This window comes from Oryzias melastigma, linkage group LG17, assembly GCF_002922805.2.
Source record: "Oryzias melastigma strain HK-1 linkage group LG17, ASM292280v2, whole genome shotgun sequence".
In the NCBI taxonomy this organism is placed as follows: domain Eukaryota; kingdom Metazoa; phylum Chordata; class Actinopteri; order Beloniformes; family Adrianichthyidae; genus Oryzias; species Oryzias melastigma.
Window position 1 is genome coordinate 16,471,676 of NC_050528.1, and position 8,274 is coordinate 16,479,949.

General features: G+C 38.1%; 1 protein-coding gene across 5 annotated transcripts in view; it reads left to right on the top strand.

Annotated features, from left to right (window-relative positions):
- Window positions 1–8,274, top strand: part of LOC112144448 (cAMP-specific 3',5'-cyclic phosphodiesterase 4C) — a 62,709-nt gene that overhangs the window by 4,299 nt on the left and 50,136 nt on the right. The gene's annotated exons all lie outside the window — the stretch shown is intronic.

Here is an 8,274-nt window from a genome sequence, read left to right on the forward strand (position 1 = left end):
CATTAATCTTTTTCCTTCAAAAAGCATATAAAAACAGTCGTTATTCATACTTCTTTAAAGTCCCCAGATTAAATATTTTTTTTATTTTCATAAATAAATTATGAATAAATGAATTATTTTCTTCACCGCTGCTATATAAAAATCTCCAGCTGTATCAGTAATGTCCAGGCGTATGGTTTTGATCCGGATGTCCAGGGGGACCCTGTCCTAGTCCATAACATCTGAGCTGGGAGGACCATGTCCTCGGGGGGTGGGAAGGGTTTTCTTCATCAGGGCACCAGGGCCTTGTATTATTATTCGCTGCCCCTCCCTCGTCCTGTCCGAATGGCTAAAACACAATCAAATTCAGCTTCAGTTACAAAAGGGGCTTTATTAGCACACTCAAAGTGTAGCAAACAACTCTGTAAAAGCGAAACATGTCCATCATAAGAGGCTGTCAGCTGCAATCTGCTTGTCATTTGCTGCTCAAGACAAAAAAATATGTACTTTATTTGTTAAAAAAATGTTTATATCACTTTCTTATCAGTGGTAGAAATAAATAAGTATCAGATCTAACAAGAAGCTGAACTTCACTGAGAATTACTTCTGAATATTTTTTCCAAAATGATTTTAAAGCGGCGCTATCATTAAACGTTATTGATCTATTTGACTTTCAGCTACTGCCGAGCATCTATCAGAATCTGAATTTTCTTTACTGTTATTTTATGAACAGCAAGAATTGCGACACTCTCCAGGGTTTAAAGAATATATAAAAGTCAAGGTTGAAAATAAAAATACATTTTAAATATCAAATGTAGAAGATTTAAAAAGAAAAGTAGTCCTAGATGCAGTCCAGCTTTCTTCAGTCAAAATGAGTCAATTTGTTGAAATAAAAATAAAAGACTAACACTAGGTTGATTGTTTATGATGAGTTAAAAAAAAAGATTCCCGACAATGACATCTAACCCTAACCATTGAAATCCCTTATCATGAGACCATTATCGATTTTCATGGTGTGTTTGAAAAAAAAAAAAAAAGTGGACAATGAGATCCAACCTTCACTATTGAAATCCTTATTCGGCCCAGCAAACATGCCCAACATGTGTGGACATAACCTGTTTCAGGGACATCCCAGCACTCCCTTATATGCAAAAAATGGTCCTTGAGAGCTGCTGCAGCTCTGTCAGCTGCCCCCACGTCACACTTTTTCTACTAAGCCTACTCAGACATGTGTGAGAGCTAGGCACTGCAGGACAGGTTTTATTTGTAGGCCCTATTTCAGATACCAAGACAATTCAAAGGGCTTCATTTTTAAGCCACATGGCTCCCCGAAGTGGTGAATAACTCTTACTTACTTATATTTTAGTGTCAGTGGTGTATATTGTGACTTAGAATCAGCCCTGGGTTTATGGCGCCCTAGGTGAAACGTAGCACAAGCAAAGTTATTATGTCAAACTTTGAGTGATTTTATTTATAGTTTAGGTTATTGCATTTTACACAAAAATGAGTGGTGTGTCAAACAAAAAAAAAAAACATTGCAATTTGGTGCCCCCTCCAGCAGATGCCGCCCTAGGCAGCTGCCTAGCACGGCTATGCCTAGGGCCGGCTCTCCTTAGAATGGTGTTTGTGCTACAAACATTACACAGAATTAAGAAAGTTACGTAGATAAGAGGTATACTTACATTCAACTTTAAAAAAAACACCAAGCCACCTTGTTTGAAAAAAACTTTTTTTCAATAAAAACTGTATATAAAACGATTCTTAAATGTAATAAAAATTGTTTATTTATTATCTTTAAGGAGGTTGATTTCATCAGTTGTAGTAAACGTCCCATGCATGGGGACGTTCATATGGTATAAGGTCCTTTATGTCGCCCTCACTGTGACGTCATGGGCTCCGCCAATACCTCAGACTCCTTTATGATAAACTTCCTGTTCACACGCGTATATGCCCCGCCCACTTCCAGTTCACACAGGTGCACGCCCCCCATGCAGGGTCTGCTTGCATGGTGACGCGGTATAATCTTGACCTACTTTCTGACGAGTACACAAAAAATACATTATTTTAGTCTATTTTGCAACAGGAGTGAAGGTGTGCTGCATGCAAACTCGCATGCGACGGGGTGAAGGTGCGGTGAGAGTGAGTACATACGTGGTGTGGGTGAGGGTGCAGGTACAGAGCACTCTGTCATGTTGCACTGCGCACAGCTGCTGCACAACACGAACAGAGAATGAGAAAAAGGCACATAGACTCTGGAAATGTTTAACCTTTTTTTTCCCTTTAATTGATAATACAAAGGAATAACTAGGAGTCTGCAGGAAAATAAAGAACCTCCTCCACAACAAACCTATAGAGAAAGCCTTCTCTAAAACAGAGCAGATCATTACCGACAGAAGAAACCAGATCAAGTCTTGGTCTTCCTCTAGCATAACCATTGACTCATCAGTGATGCCTTTGAAATAGATGAAGAGGAAGATTCTGTGGAGAACATGGAGATCTGAGGATTAATCAGCTTATGCCGTTTTTTTAAGTTTATTATTTTTCACTGGAAAATGTCATTTTATTCTAAGAATCAACACACAAATATTGGGTTATTGTGAGCAGCAAAGACCAAAAGTCCATTTTGTGTTTCACAGTTCTATTAAAGTTAAATGTCAGCACAGCAACATTGTATATAGTGATGATGAAGTATTTTCCTAGAGCATCTGTCACAATAAAAAGAGTTGGAATATGAGAATGTGAAGTTTAGGCGCTTTTCGAGATATTTATATATTAAAAACATTTTGTCGTAACTTTTCACAAAAGCTGCTGCAACATCAGGCATTTTTTCAGAGAATGGCTGAAAATATTCTTTACGTCGTATATCGTGATATATATTGTTATTGTGATATAAAATATTTTTTACATTTTTCCCATATTGCCCATGCCCCGCCCCCTTGATGACGGACTGTCGATTCACATGCAGGCGCAGAGGGGCCCCTATGTTACTACGTCCTTATTTTAACATGTGACAAGAATGCTGCCTGTCTTGTTTGTGTTGTGTTGGTTGGGCAGGATGGCGGTGCTTTGTGTTTCAAAATAAATCCTTAACACTCAATCCACTAACATGCTTGAAATAACACCATTACTCTGAGGGTATAATCTCTATATGTACACCACGTGAAGAAGCAGTTACACTGCTTATAAGGTGGATGTGTACACATGGAAATTTACATTCTGGTACATGTTTTCTGATTTTAATTGTTAGGAACTGTTTTGATTTTTGTGATAAAGCCTATTGTGACACAGGGACTTAAAACAGGTTTCTGAAATGACTCTCCAGACTAAGGGTGTATTCAGACTGGAAAAGTCCAGACCGAGTCTGCTTCATTTGGTCCGGATTGAGTCCTGAACCTTGCATTTGGTCTGTATTCAGACTCTCTTTTAACCAGACCAAGTGTCTGCAACCTTTCAAGCTAAAAGAGTCATTTGGTCCAGGTTCTTATGCAGAGAGAGCTGCAAAGTTTCCCCTCAAAGTTAGACAAACAAATTTATGTTTTGTGGCCATTAAGCCATTTGTTTATAACATATAGCTTTGAAATTTTCAATACAACTCAGTTTTTCTATATGTAACAAATTTTACTTCTTTTTGACAAAAGCACACAGAAGTTCCTTTCAAAATAAAACACATCCTGTGTTTAGTCAGATCCTCCAGCTGTAGCAGATTTACTTTAATTAAAAATATAGGAAACAAGATTTTCTATAATAATGACTTTTGTGTTCCTTCATTCTTTTTCTTATTTTACTTGTGACTAAAAACACAACATTAGAGTAAAATCCAAATTATTTAAAAATCTATACATGTAAATGCAATAGGAAAATGTCACTAATTACAAATCCACTTCATTCAGCCTTTAACCATCATTTTAATCATTCAGACCTATGATCTAAAACAATCACGTAAAACCAGTCCTTTAATAAAGAAAATCAAAAAAGGTTAAAAAAGAAAAACAGTAATATAAATCTGCAGGCCCAGCAACACTCTCAGAGCTCAGGCTTTTTGAGACAGCGCCTCCTACCGACTGGAGGACTAACAGCACCCTCATTAACTTTATTAGTTATGACTGATTGTTTCTAATGTTTTTCTAACTGATGAATTATGCATTTAATTTTAACCCCTTTAGGCACCAGCGTTTTTCAGTGGAAATATAATCCAGTACATATAGAGGCTTGAAACGTTTCCCTGGAGAATCCAAACTGATTTCTCCTTAATATTTTATAAAACCACTGATAGAGAGCTGAGTTAGGGGTTTTCTATGCTCCTGAAACTTATCAGAAATTGAGAATATTGGGATCTGAAGACAGAGAGCCTGGAATAATGGTGCAGAATTGCTACTATGGCGCCTAAAGAGTTAATATACATTTGCCTTTACATTTTGTCTTATTCTGTAGCACAAATTGAACACATTCTCCATGACAAACACATGTATTTCACAATAAAATAAAATGAAATATAATTAAAAAATGCATGCCAGAAAATCAAATAAAAACTAAAACAAAACATCTGGAAAATTAACCAGGATCTGCTGAGGTGAGTAGAATAACTTTATTTAGAAATTACATTAAACAGAATAACTTACATTTATGAGGAAATACATTAAGATTAAAAAAAACAAAACTGGTAGTACTTGTAACCACCTAACAGGTGTTCTCTGTACGATAAATTAGTGAAAGGAAAACTATATTTTTAAATTAAACATTAAAAGATTAAAAAAAAAAAGTAACTACGCTTTTTTCAATTATGTACCAATCCTCTTGTAAAACTCCACTACTTCAATAAAATAAGTATTTGGTCTTAGAATTGTTTTGCAGCATTTGCAATTTATTTATTTTTTAAAGTCGGACTGTCTTTGAAGATAAATTTGAACCTTTAACAATCAACAGATTTAACAGATTAACATCTGTCGCAACACAGAAGGACTGACCCTCCTGAATGTGCATGTGACGCACTCCCACACTCTGATAAAATACAAACACCTCAAAACTCTGCTCACTCTGAGCTTAACATCTTCAATAAAAGAGGATCTGTTGTCATCAGAGGTGAGAATAGATCAGTGGATCTTCTCCAACCCTTTATGATGCAGGGCCAGTAGGTGGAGCAGATACTCCTTTAAATACTTGGGGACAATAATGGACAGCAGCCTTTCCATTAGAATATACATTTAAAACAATGCCTCCATCTGTTGGGAAATTTAGGATTTGTTTTATTATTAATAACATTTTGTCTATGATGTAAAACTTCACCTGTAGAATCTATCCTAGGATTTTGTATTTATTCCTGGTTTTGTCACAAACAGGCAGACAGCTGGTTCCACATGCAGCAGGTTGATTAGTTCAGACAGAAACGAATCACAGCTAAAAGTCCACAAACCTAAATCAGAGTCAGACAGGCAGAAATCAATCACAAGGATGGAGGCATCCAAGAAGAGAGTAGAGATGTGAGAGTCCAGATGAGGGTCAGGGCAGGCGGCAAGCAATCCGAGATAAAGCAGGTTCAGGAATAGAAGATCAGGTCCAGATCGAAATGCTCAGTAATGCAGCCAGGGTGGCACAAACAATACTTCACACTGAGTGAGGCTCTGAGCAGCGCTTAAGTGTCCTGTGGGTGATCGGAAAATGAAAGTCAGCTGAGTGGCATCCAGTAACTGTGCGCTGGGGCTGCTGGGAGATGAAGTGAGTTTAGTACTCTGGAGACTGCTCCTGTCAGTGACCAGGGAGGGAGACAGAGCAATGACTCCTGACAGGTTCAGTTTTCTCACCTTAAACTAAAAAAAATATATTTAAAATAATTAATCTGGCCACCAAAACTGCTAAAACAGCAAAGTCCCCTCTCCAACACATCCTCTCTCCCAACACGTAACATATGGACGTATGGACTGTTCCCCGTCCGTGTCATTTGTTGACATTTAGGGTGATCCCGACTAGTTGTTTTTCAAAATGCTGGCTGTTCCCAATAAATCAGGGTTCCCCAAACCCCCTGGACGTGGTACTGGTACAAAGACCACTTTGTACAGGGCTGCAGACAGGAAAAATGCATGTGCTAACTTTCATTCTTTCTTTTTTATTATCTGATTCTTAATAAAAGTTTTATTTTGGAAAACTACCTGATTCGGTTCACCACATCCACCTTTCTTGCCAAGTCGCGTGACATAAAATAGCTTCTCACTCGGACCGCTAGAAGTGGTCTAGCTAGCTAACTAAGCTAAGTTAAAAAACCCAAAGCTAAAAGTTACGGAAGCCAAACAAACAAACAAAAAACATATTTGGAAAGTTTCTTTGGTGAGGAAAGACCCAGGAAGGAAACCGAAGACGAGCCTCCAACTTCAGAGAAACATAAGCTGCTGTTTACAGACAAAGCCAGGAGACTTCCTCAAAGAATGGACTCATTGAGACAGTTGTTTCCATGTACCAAGCCTATCAGCATAATAAAAATGCTGTGAATGACTCCTGAATGTTTGTTATATGCTCCAAAAATAAAGTTACAAGCACGATGGAGTCATGTTTATTATTATATTTAGAAAGACAAGTTTTACAACCGATGAAACATTCAAGTCAGTCGTGTCGACAAAGACACCGCTCATTGTCTTCATTAATCCCCTGTAGCACCAGTTCTAAATTGTATGTGGACAATGCAGTGTAGGATTTGTATGAATGAGTCAATGTATTCTAATAAATGTATTCATTTGACTGTGTTCTGCCATGTCGAAGGATTCATTTCTGCTCAATGAACAGACAAGAGTGTATCTATCTATCTGCCTACCTGCCTGCCTGCCTGCCTATCTATCTCTCTGTCTGTTCATCCAAATTTATGTCAATTTCTAAACTATTTTGGAGTGTTATTGTAATACTAATTGCAATTTTTAATGTCTAAAGCTACGTTCACACCGCCCTCGGCTATGCATCCTTATGTGGCAATTTATATATATATGTGAAATCATATATATATGTGTGTTTGTGTTTCACTAATGTCCATGGCAGACATAAATCCTGTCCTCCTTTGTCCACATTTGTCATGGAAGGAATCACACATTGATATGTGGTTGGAGCCATCTGGACTCCAAAGAGAGCGGAAGGGTTAAACAAACACACATTGCACTTGGATTTGGTGGTGACTTATGGGAATCCCTGATAGTTCATGAAACTGCCAATCCTTTGACAAGTGATCGTGGAAAAGTAATTAAGAATAGTGGCTTGTGTTCGGCTGGAGTCTGTCATTAGAGGGCTAGATTAACATTTGCAAGATTTGCACCAAGCCTCTTCCAACTGTAGGTGGTAGACGTGTGCTAGTAAACAATAGAAAGAGAACCCCCTCCCGGCCTGTCCAGTGTGACGACCAGTGGCTAAGCTTGTGTTCAAGAACCTGCGTTTAGCACGTTGTTGAACGCATGATCATCAGATGCCCAGTGTATATGTTCAAGGTTTACGGTGATGAACATGGGAAACATGGTTGACAATAACATTATAACTATGACCTGACTTAGAAGTCACAGATGATCCAGAGTTTAAGAAAAATATTTTTAAAAAATGCATGAGCATGTGTGTGTTTTGGTTGTGTGTTTTGATTGTGTTTATTTTTATCTCTACAGTCATTTTAGATACTGTAGAAAATGGATGGATGGATAGAAAATCTTATTTCACAGCAATAATATCTTTCTCTGCTGTCAAGCGTCAATGATTTGTTAAAGTCAAGTTAAGACTCCACGGAGCTTCTTGATGTGACCACGGAAATGTGAACGGCGGCTCATTTGACCGCAGTTGGAAAGGATTGTAAATCAATGAAAGAGCATTTTGATGTTAGCTTTGATTATTTTATCAAGAACTCTGAGAAACCAATGATTGAATGTATTGATCACAGTCAATAAACATTGGAGAATTAGCTAAAAGAGTCTTTGGTGAACTGGAAGGAGAAAGAATCAGGATTTTGGAGGAAGTTCTGTCCATGAAGATCTTCACTTCCTCGTCCAGCTGACATCTGGATCAGAACCATACGGCTGGACATTAACAATATTGATGGATGTTTTTATGTAGCAGAGGTGAAGATTTATGCTAGCCAGACACAAAGCTATCATAATCAGAAAGGGGGGATTGGGGCGGAGTTCCAAAAGCCACGCCCCCTCAGAGGAGATTTTGGAAACAGAGGCTTCAGATCAACATGAAAAATGAATTCCTGAGCCTGCGCAAATATGCACAGGGAAGAGTTCCCTCCCTCTAGTCCGAGAGCCCATTGTTGTGTCATGGTGGGTCACTGATGAGCCA